Source organism: Cinclus cinclus, chromosome 34 (assembly GCF_963662255.1).
Source record: "Cinclus cinclus chromosome 34, bCinCin1.1, whole genome shotgun sequence".
In the NCBI taxonomy this organism is placed as follows: Eukaryota; Metazoa; Chordata; class Aves; order Passeriformes; family Cinclidae; genus Cinclus; species Cinclus cinclus.
Window position 1 is genome coordinate 30,347 of NC_085079.1, and position 13,610 is coordinate 43,956.

A 13,610-nucleotide genomic window follows, 5' to 3' on the forward strand; every position below is an offset into this window, starting at 1 on the left:
AAGGGCGGGAACGCTGAGGGGGAAGGGGCGGGGTCAAGGAAAGGGCGGGAACTGTGAGGGGAAAGGGGCGGGGCCAAGGGCTGTTCTGTCCTCAAGGGGCCTGGTTTGGCCTAAAACAACAGAAAAGCTCCTCAAATGCAGCCTAAATCCACCAGGATTGGCATAAAATCATTGAGATACACCTCAAATCTACACAAAGGGGGTCTAAAATCATCCAAATGGGCCTAACATTGACTACAAGGGGCTTAAAATCCACCCTAAAACCTATCTGGTTTGGCTTTAAATCAGCCAAAGGCCCTAAAATCTACCCTCTCCCAACAGAGTTTGGCCTAAAATCAGCCAAATGACGTTAAAATTCAACTAAAGGGTCTAAAATTGCCCAAACTAGTTTAAAACTGTTATATTTGTGAACAAAGAGTCGCGTTATTCAGCAGAATTTAGATTGCTTTATTTGATATAGACGGAGCCAGCAGCGCTGGGGATCGTGAGGGGTCGCTGCCCACTCCATGCTCCATCGAACCTTTCTTTGCAGCCTCTTCTTATACTGTGGTCTCTCGTTGTAATCAATAATGTTTGGGGTTTTTTTTTTGCTGTCATAACTTGCCGGGTAAGCAGTGGTGGTTGAATAAACATTCGTAAAGTCTTTGGGCGATAGTCCGTCTCATAGAAAACCATCTGGTCTTAGTAGATAAAAACAGGCAGAAATCAGGAACTCTGCTCTTTGTGGGTAGGCAGCATTGATCAAACAAAAGCAGGAAGTCTGATTTTGCAAAATCTATAGGACTATCAGGAAGTCTGATTTTGTAAACTGGTAGTAGATACAACTTATTTAGAAAACCAAATATTAATAACAGGGGGATTTAAACCAGAATGATTTAATCATATATTTTCCTCTATCTAGTGTCCATACTTCACTTCAGACCTTAATATTCTGGTTTATACAAACCCCAAACTTTTACTATTAACATGAATCTTTTATCAATTATCACATAGAGAACCTGGCCGTATCCACCGAGCTGCCAGCCCAGCAGTGGAGCACAGCACGGGCCCACGCTCCCCATTGCTCCCACAGATTTTATTACTGAAACAGGAATATATGCTCAGGATCCAGTGCGCCTTCCAAGAATTGTCTGCCCCCAGGATGTGCGCAGGTCCTGCATGACAGGCACAGGAGTGACAGTGTTCACTGTGCCACTTGTGCTGCTATGCTGCTGTTTTGGGATTCGGAAGCTGTGTGAGATGAGATGGTAATTTGCTGACTTTTCTCCGCAGTGTTCTTAAAACTCCGCTCATAGCATTGGAAGCCAGACTCATAGTCATGCTGCTGTGGAGTTGTGGCAAGTCCATGTTTGTCCAAATAACTCTGCTGAGGGTTCTGCTGCTGCCCAGTGCTTTAATTGGCCTTTTAATTGCTGGGCCTCGTCCTGGGGAGCCCACTGGGGCTGCAGCCAGTGCTGGCTCCCACTGAGGCTGCGTGGCCAAGAGCAGCCCCAGGAGCAGCGGGCAGAGGCAGAGCAAGTCCTCGACAATATTTGGCAATGCATTTCAGGATAGGAATGTAGTTGCTTAGTAGCTCAGTAAAGTTTCATGGTAGCAGTGATGTTATAGGATGAGCAAATTGGCTTCAATTCAGTGTTAAAACAAATCCAACCTGAAGGAGGTTTGCCTTTGGCCTTGAGACTTTGCTCTGTGTGTGAGCCCTGTTCTGGATTGATTCCCAGTCAGCCTTGGAGTCAGTTTTAGGTGAAGGCTCATCCCAGCCCTGACCCTTGGCAGCTTGGGGCTCAAAGGGACAGCTGAGGCTGCACTGCACTGGATGACCGTCCTGTGTCTGGCCTGGTGCACACCAGGTCCACACATGAGCTAAGGGATTATCCTTGCACACTCCATCCTGGACAAACTGAGTTCATTCATGAATCTGACACAATTTTATTGCATGGCAGGAAAAAAAAAAAAGGCAAAGTAAAGGTTAGAATTGGTACCACTCCAAACACATTACATTTTGCTGTGTCTAATGGAAATAGGAACTAGAAGTTTGCTATTCATACACAATTTGCTGTCTGAGAGCCCACAGTCCTCAAAGTCACAGGGGCTTGCAGAGCTGTGTCTGAGATGACTTTAGGAAAAAAAACAACCTTTATGTGCAACAACCGTCTTCAAAACTTTACAATACAAATCACCAGCTGATTCCTACTGTTAACTGGAAGAAAACCCCAACCAAATAACAAAACCAAAACTGTGACCCAACAAAACAGTCAAACAAAACAACCACCAATAAAAAATCAAAACCAATACAAACCCCCCCACAAATCCAGAAAAATATAAAAATCAGGTGAAGGAGGCAGTGATCAAAGAGCAACAAATGGGCAGAGGAGCTACAGAAAGGACAGATAATTAGAAAGGACAGGTAATCAGTGGCTATGGCACCAAACTGACCAGGGCATCAGAGATACAGTTCTCACCTTTCTGAAAACCAAATAAACAGGAAATCTAGGATGACGATTGCGAAATGGGACTCTGCATGTTTAGCTTTAATATATCCATTGTGTGTAAGTTCTGTTTTCCTTGTTAAGTCACATCATCTGGCAAGGGTGTCTTTCTGTCCAAAGAAAAACACTGCAGTGGAAGAGGAGGCCAACTTGGAAAATATGAAAAGCAAGAACTAAAAATAAAGTACTTGTTTTGAATATGTTGTTTGGTTGGTTGCTGTTTATTCGTGGGGTTTTTGTCTGTCTTGGAAAGCAACCCCTTGGATGTTAAATGCATGCAACAAGTTTTTTTTTAAAGGGCTTTTTTTTTTTTGCAAAAAACCTGCCAGTTCTGTGACACAAGACAGAAACAGCTTCCCTTGGCTACAGCTGGAAGGCTTGAAAATGTGTTCTAAGAACTTGTGATATGACAGAGTCTGCTTAGCACAATTTAATGTCCTGAAGTGCAAGATGTAAGTTATCCAATAAAATATTTCAGAGTGTTTCTATGCCAAGCAGCAGGAAAGGGCTGAGCATTGGAATGACAGGAAACAGACACAGAGTGCACGATGGACAGGTTTCCCAGCCAAAGCAGACCAGAAGCACTGGGAGCACAGAGGGACACACGGACAAGGCTCAGCAGCTCGTTGCTGAGAGCCCATTTCATGCAAGCACTGGCACTCAGAACATTAAATAAATTAAAAAGAAAAGGCTAGGGGGAGGTGGCAGTGAGGTGGCCTCAAAGGTTCAACTCTGCTTTTGTCACCAACACTCTCATAGTTGCTGGGTTTGTTTTCCTAGAGAATTTGTAGTCAACAGAGCTTCAGTCCCTTTGATCAAATGAGTCTTAAGAGTAGCTCGGGGCTGGGTCAATTCTTTAGATGCGAGCACTGACTGGGGTCCAGCCTACAAAAGAACATTAGCTGCAGAACACCCATACAGCTTTTCATATGAATGAGCACAAAGCTTTTATTTTTGCAAACTGAGGGATGTTGGGGGGATTTTTGTACCATCAGGCTGAGGTACAGGGCTCTGGATCTCCACAGCACTGTGGTGAAGAGGGGACAGGTGGGGACAATCCAGGCTGTTAGCAGTGGCCCCACCCCCTCATTAGGGACATCACAATTGCTTTTAGAGCTCCTAAACCAGCTGGTGAAAAACTGTTCTTCTTTCCTCGCTCTCTGCACACTGACAGACAAGTAGAACAGAATATCTATCCCTTCCTGCATTACCTCTGAGCACCAAAGCAAAGAACCAAAAAAAACCCCAACTAAAATAAAAAAAGATTTTGTGCCCAGGCTGATGTTTTAAAGAGCTTTATAAGATTGACTAAGCCAGTGCTAACAACACCAATTTCAGCAAATATTTTTACTTCCAAAAGTATTGTGCCAAGTGAAGAGTGTCACACATTATGTGCCTTCCACAAAGCATGGGACGGCTGCTGCTGTGCAAAGGTGGTGCAGGGTGAGACCCTTTACCTTCAGAACTGGCTCAGCTTTCCTGAGGCACAGAAATTCATCTGTCAGAATCCCTTGGAGCTTCTGGAGCTGCTCTTGGCCCACCTGTGGGTAATGGGGCTGCTGTGGAGCACCAGAGAACTTTCAGCTTGGTACCAGCGCAGGGGTTTTCAGAATCTAAGCAACATCTTTGTGGGGTCAACAGACTGGAAAGGAAAAACCAGCATCAGAAACCCGTGAGATGGAAAACTTTTGGCTGAGATAAAAAAATGTTGACTAAAAACCTCTAGGGCAAATAACAACCTTTCTCACAAGGATTCCAGTAGAATAAATGATGCAGATGTTGGAATAACAGCCAGTGCCCACTGCAAAGACAACTCCCTGTCCTGTGGGCTCCATAAAGCACACGTGAACATGACACTCATCCTGACTGCTTCCCAAAGCACTTCTCTGCAAGAAGCACTGGAGAAGTGCATGGGGCAAGAGTTCTGCAAGCGCCAGGTTCTCGTGCAGCAGCAAAGTTGTAAAATAGGAAAGGTTCTAGCAAGGACAAGAAACCAATTATTTATGGCTTGTAAATATTCCAGTGAATCTCAGATACTTCTGGGTGAAAGTAAACACAGGACAAACTTTCCAAAGTACGATTTCATAACAAAATTCCAGTTTGTCTGGTCCTGTTTGCGAGAAAAAATGAGGTTACAAGCTGCCCAGCTCAAGAAGAAAAGGAGGATCTACACTTCCCTGTCCTATTTTCCTACCGACACAGGAATTAAGACCAAGAGTTTGAGTAACTAGAGGGGTAAAACTGGAGTATGGATGAGGGTTTCCATCCAAAGACTTCATTTGCTAGAGTACAAACAGTTCTCCTGCATAGATCTCCTTGCTAAACCTCTTTGTCTTCAAGCTCCCTTCCTCCATGGCAGAACTGAACAAGCTCCCTCTGTCAGAATTTCAAGTTAAAAGCTTTGTGATGAGTTAATTTTAATGGATGCATTTCCAGTCTGTGCGGTTGCTGTCATGAGGAGCTCAGGAAGATTCTTGTTGAGATCAAAATCAATGTGCCCTTTGTCCCAGCTCCATCTGTCCTGTGACAGCACTGGCTCCACGGGAGCACACTGAATGTTCTCGTGCCATTTCTAAATGAAAATTGAACCTCCTAAAGACGCCAGGCCAAAATCACCAGAGAGCAGTCACCAAAAAAAAAAAAAGAATTTAGGCAGTTTACTGAGTATTGATCTAACAGCTACCACCTGCCCAAAGTCCAGGCTACACTAAACAAGGCTCTTTCCCCGGTAAGCAGCTTTTCAATTTGTCGTGTTTGATACATGTGCAGAAGAACAAAAAGCCACTTCCACTGCAGAAACATGAGCTGCAGCTTTGCAGTAAGTTGTGCTCAGTAGCTGACCTTCTGGTTTAGTTTTAAGGGGATATTAGACAAGAGATACTACAATAAAATTTCACAAGAAAACTAGAAAGAATCTAAAATATGCAGTATTATGTTATTTTCCACCTCCAATATTGCCAGCACATAGCATAAGGAAGAAGGTATGTACCAACCATCATAGAAAAAAACCAAATTTTAAAAAGGCCTTGGAAGGATATCACAACCATGTCCACCAGTCATTTTCCAGCTTTGCAGGACTTCAGTTCAAAGGCAAGTTAAACAAGCCAGCATCTGTCTAGCAAGAAAGAAATCACAGTTGATGTGTACTCCTAAACCCAAGCTTTGCTATATCAAAGATGGATGGTATTATCTTCCAGCTCTCAACAGATGTGTCATCATTTACAAATAAACAAAATACCATGCATAGAAATATTTCATAGATTAGTAAGATTGATAGAAAAATACATTAAGAAGAGAGATCGAGACATATGAATACCCTTGCCTGTATAACTTCGTATGGAAATGGATGGGGAAGTGAGAGGTGATTCTTTTCCACTGATGGAAAACAATCTTTTAACCACAAGAATCAGCTTCCTTCTTCAATGACCACCAGGGTGCCTGAAGACCCCACCAAGAAGGCCCTGTGATCCCAATGACCTGTGCATCCAGCACTTCAAGAAAGTAATGCCTGCCTCTTAACACTGCAGTGCTGTTAAGGAGGTTTATTCCCAATTTTTGGTGACAAGATGAACCAACTGAAGCCAGTTACTGTAAAATGGCTGCACAAGCAGCACCACAAATCACAGCCAAAAGAAGGATGAAGCCAAGGTGTCCCACAAACATGGCCCAAGCAGCCAGAGATCCTCCTTCTACCCTGGCTGCATTGCAGCCCCACTGAGCAGCAAGAAAAGGGCCCTACTGAAAGCAAGCAAACTTAAGCCTCTGCCAGGACACAAATTTAGAGGGCAAAAATTAAAAATCCCCACATCATCAGACACGCTTCCCAGTGAGAAGGGTTGGAACTCCCTGACCCTCAACACTTCCCCAGCAGGTTCACAAAGGTAGGGCACATTTGGCCCTCAGATGGCAGCCAGGTTTGGAGGAAGGGGCAGTTTTGCTCTGGGAGAAATCCTCGTACTTCTGGAATTTCTATAGGCAAAAGCCCAGGCCAGGTGTTGGGGGTTGGTTCTCTCCCTTTTTTTTTTCCCTCTGTGGAATTTTCCCCATTGTCATGCTCAGATACCTGTTGACTGGGCCCTGGTGACAAGGGGGAGGGGAGAGAAGAGGGAAACCCCGCGAGATTCAAACATCCAGAAGAGGAAGCAGAAGGCTGGACCTCGGCCCATTTCCCCCACGGAGTTCGGACGAGAAGGACGATCGCCGCCTCTGTCCCATCCGTGCCATCCCAGCGTCGGGAAACCACTATCAGACCCTGCACTGCTGTCTTCTTGCTGTGAACTACCACCATCCAGCACTCTGCTGAGCACCGGGACCCACACCGTGAGCAGAGGGCTCTCTCTCCATCTCTCTCTCCCCCTGGGACAGCGCTGCCATCACCCCCAGCCCTCCTGCAGCTCTGCAGGACCTGCCCGCCCCCAGCACCGGGAACTGCAGCTCAGGGAAAAGGTGCCTGCAGCCAGAAAGGACTGGGACTGAGTTACTGTTCTGTTTGTGGGTAATTTCATAGCTGTTGTTGTTCTTGTTTGTCTTGTTAGATATACTAGTAAAGAACTGTTATTCCTACCCCCATATCTTTGCCTGAGAGCTCTCTTAATTCCAAAATTATAATAATCAGAAGAATCACATTTTTTTCAGTCCAAAGGGAAGCTTCTGCTTTCCTTAACAAACACCTGTCTTTCAAACCAGGACACCGGGCCACATGCAATTTAGGAAAGTTCGCCCAGAAAGGTGGCACTTTTCCCCATTAAGACAAACTCTGAGCCCACAATGCAGATGTCATTTTGTCGGGCACATTTGGCCCTCCGATGGCAGCCAGGTCTGGAGGAGGGGGCACCTTTCGTCTGGGAGAAATCCTCGACGAGCTGGAATACTTGCAGACAAAAGTCCAAGATGGGCCACAGGCAAGTTAGGCAAGTTAGCTCCGAAAGGTGACACTTTTCCACAGGAAGCCAAACTCAAGAGCCCACCTGGCAGATGTCATTTCGGAGGGAACGTTTCGCTCTCCAATGGCAGCCAGGTTTGGAGGAGGGGGCACCTTTGGTCTGGGAGAAATCCTCGACCATCTGGAATTTTTGAAAGCAAAAGCCCAGGGCCCACCACAGGCAAGTTAGGCAAGTTGGCTCTGAAAGGTGGCACGTTTCCTCAGAAAGCCAAACTCAAGAGCCCACTTTGCAGATGTCATTTCGGAGGGCACGTTTGGGCCTCCGATGGCAGCCAGGTTTAGAGGAGGGGGCACCTTTGGTCTGGGAGAAATCCTCGTCCTTCTGGAATTCTTATAGGCCGAAGCCCAACACCCACCTCAGGGAAGTTAGTCAAGTTGGCTGGGAAAGGTGGCACTTTTCCACAGGAAGCCAAACTCAAGAGCCCACAATGCATATGACATTTTGTTGGGCATGTTTGGCCCTCCAATGGCAGCCAGGTTTGGAGGAGTGGTCAGCTTTCGTCTGGGAGAAATCCTCGACCAACTGGAATATTTGCAGACCAAAGTCCAGGATGGGCCGCAGGCAAGTTAGGCAAGTTGGCCCCGAAAGGTGGCACTTTTCCACAGGAAGCCAAACTCAAGAGCCCACCTGGCAGATGTCATTTCGGAGGGCACGTTTGGCCCTCCAATGGCAGCCAGGTTTAGAGGAGGGGGCAGCTTTGGTCTGGGAGAAATCCTCAACCGGCTGGAATTTTTGAAAGCAAAAGTCCAGGACTGGCCGCAGGCAAGTTAGGCAAGTTGGCTCCGAAAGGTGGTACTTTTCCAGAGGAATCCAACCTCAAGAGCCCACTTTGAAGATGTCATTTCGGAGGGCACGTTTGGCCCTCCGATGGCAGCCAGGTTTGGAGGAGGGGGCAGCTATGGCATGCGAGAAATCCTCGAGCAGCTGGAATTCTTATAAGCAAAAGGCCAGGTCGGGCCGCAGGCAAGTTAGGCAAGTTGGCTCTGAAAGGTGGCACTGTTCCCCAGGAAGCCAAACTCAACAGCCCACTTTGCAGATGTCATTTTGTAAGTCACGTTTGGCCCTCCGATGGCAGCCAGGTTTGGAGGAGGGGGCACCTTTGATCTCGGAGAAATCCTCATCCAGCTGGAATTTTTTAGGCAAATACCCCGTACCAGGTAACCCTAATCCTAACCTTGACCCTAGCCGTAAACCCTATCTTAATGGGGGTGCTAACCCTAACCCAACCCTAACTCTAACTCTAATGCTTAACCCTGACCATTAACCCTAACCCTAGCCCCCTAATCCTAACCCACCCCTACCCCTAACCCTAACCAATACGTCAGCCCCCATTCGGCCATGTCCTCCCTACCCAATATGACGGCTCCCATGGCCTGGTGTACCTGCTAATATGGTGGCTCCCTTGAGGTTCGGTGGTCAGATCCAGTGTTCCCAGACCACCGCGACGTGCAGTACCGAGGCGATGGGGGTGGGCAGGCCTCCGTTCTACCACGGTGTGGCAGGCCTGGGCAGCGGGATGGTGTGATGTAGTGAAGAGAGGGTCCGGCGCGGAGGGGCGGTGCAATGAGGCGGGGAGGGCACCCAACGGTGGGACGTGGCGTCGAGAGTGAGTGCGGGGATGCGAGGCAGCGCAGGGACATGGGGCAGCATGGGGGATCGCAGCAATGTGGTCGGCTGAACCAGCGCTGTTTTACGGCCTGCTGGCTCTCATGTGCCCACTGTGTTCCAGTCTAATATGGCGGCCCCTGTGCTGGGCCATGTTTCCGGGCAAATATGGCGGCTCCCTGTGCCGCCACGTGGTTCTGGTCAAATATGGCGGCACCCATGCCACCACTTGCATCCGGAAAATATGGTGGCCCTTTTTTGTCATGTGCTTCCTGTCAAATATGGCGGCCCCCATCAGGATCGGAGGTGCGGCGCAGGAACACGGGGGAGAACACGCGGGGGAGCGGAATAGTGGAATTGTGCAGAGCGGCAGTCCCCCGCGATGTTGCATTGCGCCAAGGCGTGGAGGCGGGCCATAGCCACAGCGTGGGGCAACGTGGGCAAGTGCAGCGATCCAGCGTGATTATGCGGTGATGTGGGCCAGCACAGCAGGGCGGTGCCGTGAGGCGGGCTGGGCGATGATGCGGCTGGGGGTCGGGCAGGGACGGCGCAGTCAGCACCACCGGGAACTCGGGGAGAGCAGGGGCTTACCGAAAGGGGGTACAGTGAGGGAGGAGCACTGGGCAGCAGGTGCACACAGGTACAGGCAAAGGGACACTGAAAGGGACAAAAATACAGTCACAGTGCTGGACAAAGGGAAAAGGAGAGGAAGGAAGGAAGGAAGAAAGAAGGAAAGAGAAAGATGCCAGCAGGCTGGGAGACAAGAAGCAGGGTGGAACAGGAAGAGGGATTGAGCAATATTTGCTAAATAAATATTAGAGAGGATTTGTCCATTAATTAAAAGAAGGACAAAAGGCAGTGAAGTAGTGAAGAGGGACAGGAGGAGGCACATACAGGACAAGAAAGGAACACCTATACAGGTGTCATCAGCAAAAAGAACCAGGCTTTCTTCTGCGTTTGCCGTGTGAAACTGTTCAGCACACAGCCGACGTACGTCCTCGGCACTGATATCTGAAAATACCGGCAGAGGCTTTCCTGGACAGCCACTGGGAGCTCGCAGGACTGCATCACCAAGGCAGTGCTGAGCAACGCGACAGCAGACATCAGAACTCAAAACCCTCATCCTCTGAAAACTGAAAAATCAACAAGAAACAGCAGACCTGACAGGAACTCCCCCCAACCCCTGGCTGGTCACCCAGCAGCAGCGAGCAGCAGGGCAGGGCTCGGGGCATGGCTGCAGTACTGCGGACAAGGGGGGGAACAACGAGATCCATACCTTCAGTAAATCGTCCTAAATGAATGCCCCCTCCCAAAAAAAGCACAACCAAAACTAAAGAAACCCTTCATCTAACTTAATGAAAACATAAAAAAACCCCCTCTTAGATATAATATATATGTGTTAATATTTAATTTATATTAAATTATATTAATAATTATATTTATACATAATTAATTATATATAATTAAATTATATTAATTTATATTAATTTATATTCATAATCTGCATGTATTTTATATATTAAATTTAATTTCTATTCTAATAAACTACAAAATATATACATTATAATTTTTTACTTTTTATTACATATCTGTTTATACTACTAATATTTCTTTTCCTCCCCAGATTCCCACTATCAAAACTCAGGTGGAAGCTCAGGTCCCCATGCCCTCAATCTCTAAGGAACTGGGCTTGGATTTCCCAAACCAGCAGAGCAGAAATGCTGTTGTCCTTATTGTATATCCTAAGTGCAGTAATTGCTTAGGAAATAATTGAAAAAAATTAAAAGAATGAAGAGAAATTCAGAGCTGCCCACTCCAAGCAAGGGATGCTCTTATCAAACCCTGTATTAATGATTTGCTTTAATTAACCAACTCAAACTAATTAACACCACATTGACAGGGTACCATTCTTTTTAATTGAATTATACACTGCTGTTGGGGGTTGGTTCTTTCCCTTTTCCCTCTGTGGAATTTTCCCCATTGTCATGCTAAGATACCTGTTGAATGGGTCCTAATGACGGGGGGGGGGGGGGGGGGGGGGGGGGGGAGGGTAGGGGAGAGAGGAGAGGGAAACCCCGCAAGATTCAAATATCCAGAAGAGGAAGCGGAAGGCTGGACCTCGCCCCATTTCCCCTGCGGAGTTTGGATGAGAAGGACGATTGCCGCCTCTGGCCCATCACTGCCATCCCAGCGCCAGTAACCATCCTCACTGCTGTCGGACCCTGCCCTGCTGTCTTCTTGCTGTGAACTACCACCATCCAGCACTCTGCTGAGCACCAGGACCCACACCGTGAGCGGAGAGCTCTCTCTCCATCTCTCTTTCCCCCTGGGACAGCTCTGCCATCACCCCCAGCCCTCCTGCAGCTCTGCGGGACCTGCCCGGGAACTGCAGCTCAGGGAAAAGTCGCCTGCAGCCAGAAAGGACTGGGACTGAGTTACTGTTCTGTTTGTAGCTAATTTCATAGCTGGTTTGTCCTGTTAGATATACTTGTAAAGAACTGTTATTCCTACCCCCATATCTTTGCCTGAGAGCTCCCTTAATTTCAAAATCATAATAATCTGTAGGAAGGAAGAATCACATTTTTTTTCAGTCCAAAGGGAAGCTTCTGCTTTCCTTAGCAAACACCTGTCTTTCAAACCAGGACAACTGCAGGATGTAAAAACCTTTCTAAACCCAGGAACTCTTTTATGAGATATAGAGGGCACAGCTGCAGAGAAAGTCTTGGGTTTCAGGGGGAAAAAAAACAAATTTTTCAGTCTTTAGCATCTTGCACTGTGTAACCACTGACAGCAAACATGGCTTCAGCCCCAGGGAGACATGGACAGTCGGAGATTTTACACATCCTGCTCTCACCTCAGCCTTTCAGCAGGTAGAATCTCCAGGGAGAGGCAAGAAAATGGATCAGAACAGACAGCCTACTTCCAGAAAATCATCATTATTCATATAGCTTTAAGCAGAGCTGTAAGAACTTCCCCAAGGTTCATTTCCCTGTGCACTGAGCCCTCCTGCTCCATCCTTTACCCCTTTTATAGCCACAGCCCCACCCAGGACACAAAAGGAGGCTCCCAGGTGCCTCCTGACACCCAAATCATTCCAAGTGGGTCAGGACTTTTTTTCTTCGAGTTCTGAAATTCACATCCTTGCCTGGAGAAAAGCAAGTATTTCTCACATATGTACACTTAGTTCCCTCAAATTCCTTCAAATTCCCACAAATCCCCCCAAAATTCCCTCAAATCCCCCCAAAATTCCATCAAATTCCTCCTCAAAATTCCCTCAAAATTCCATTAAATCCCCCTAAAATTCCCCCAGTTGGGAATTTAGAATCGATCACTGAATCATCAATCCGTTGATTTGGGGTTCTGGGGGGGTTTGGGGGGATTTTCAGGAAATTTGAGGGATCTGGGGAGGAATTTTGGATTTCAGGGGGATTGGGGGGAATTTTGTAAATTTCAGGAGGGATTTGGGGAAATTTGGGAGGAATTCAATGTGGATTTAGGTGTGAATTTTAGGCAGATTTTGGGCAGTTTTTGTGGAGATTTTGGGATGTTTCTGGGGAGATTTGGAGTGGATTTTGGGATTATTTTGGGGTGAATTTTTTGGGGCAGATTTTGAGTTGGATTTGGGAGGAATTTTGGGAGAATTTTTGGGAGGATTTTGGGGAAATTCCTAAAATAATTTTGTGGCTTCCGGCGTAGGAAATGAGTAGGGATACAGTTACCAGTGGTGCATTTTTCTCTTTACCTTTTTCTCTCAATCCTCTTTCCCCCTTGGGGTGAAGCTCAGTGAAGAAACTGAAAGCACTTCTATTACAAAAGAGTTGTTCACCTTTCCCAGTAAGTGAATTGTTATTGTTATCAATGTGATTTGCTTAGGTAGTGTTTCTGTAGATTTCAGTGATAAACAATTGGTTATGGTTTATTCCTGGGTTCAGAGTTTTTTTATGTTAGGCTTAGATTATTTTAAGAGTAAGGATAGCTGCAACAGTGCACGACTGGTCTTCCACATAATTAGCAATTATTTGTTTCACAATTTGGTGGATTTGGAAAATAATCTATTTTCTATTTAGACAAACTGTCATTCTTGCTAAATGCAGAATTATTTCCGTATGTATTAAAGTCACAAGAACTGAACCATTCTTGGAAAAAATGTTGCAAAATGTGGTCCTTCAACTGCTACCAAAAAGAAAACAAAACACAATAAACTCTCTTTTGCTTGTTATAAACCAGTGGTTAGTCTGATTACCTACTCGTAAGTACAAACAGCTACACAGGCTGACAGCCATTGACTTCAGTGGTAATGAACAATCCAAGTTCACCTTAACATGAGCACGTTACCCCAGCATGACCCCCCCATTCCCCACTCACCTGCTCCTCCACCGCAGCGTGGCTCCCTCTTCCAGGGACCTTGGGGTGCCCCAGACAACATTGGAGCCCCCGAATCTGCGCCCTTCCTCATCCGTCCTGGTCAGACCGGGGGCCCGTGGACGGGGAGAAACTTGAGAGATTCATTTCCGAGGAAGAGCACGACCACCACAGTGTACGCCATGCTGCCGTAAAGCACAGCTGCCACCCT

At 46.8% G+C, this 13,610-nt stretch overlaps 1 long non-coding RNA gene across 2 annotated transcripts; it reads right to left on the bottom strand.

Moving 5' to 3' along the window:
• Positions 1-442: 442 nt before the first annotated feature.
• Positions 443-13,595, bottom strand: LOC134055772 (uncharacterized). Of its 2 annotated transcripts, XR_009934107.1 has the most exons (4): positions 13,403-13,595; positions 8,815-10,170; positions 3,947-4,131; positions 443-1,918 (listed from the first exon to the last, which is right to left on the bottom strand). It is a non-coding gene; the product is annotated as an uncharacterized LOC134055772 (long non-coding RNA). The 2 variants fall into 2 exon arrangements; XR_009934106.1 differs by lacking the exon at positions 13,403-13,595 and having other exon boundaries at positions 8,815-10,406.
• Positions 13,596-13,610: the final 15 nt, after the last annotated feature.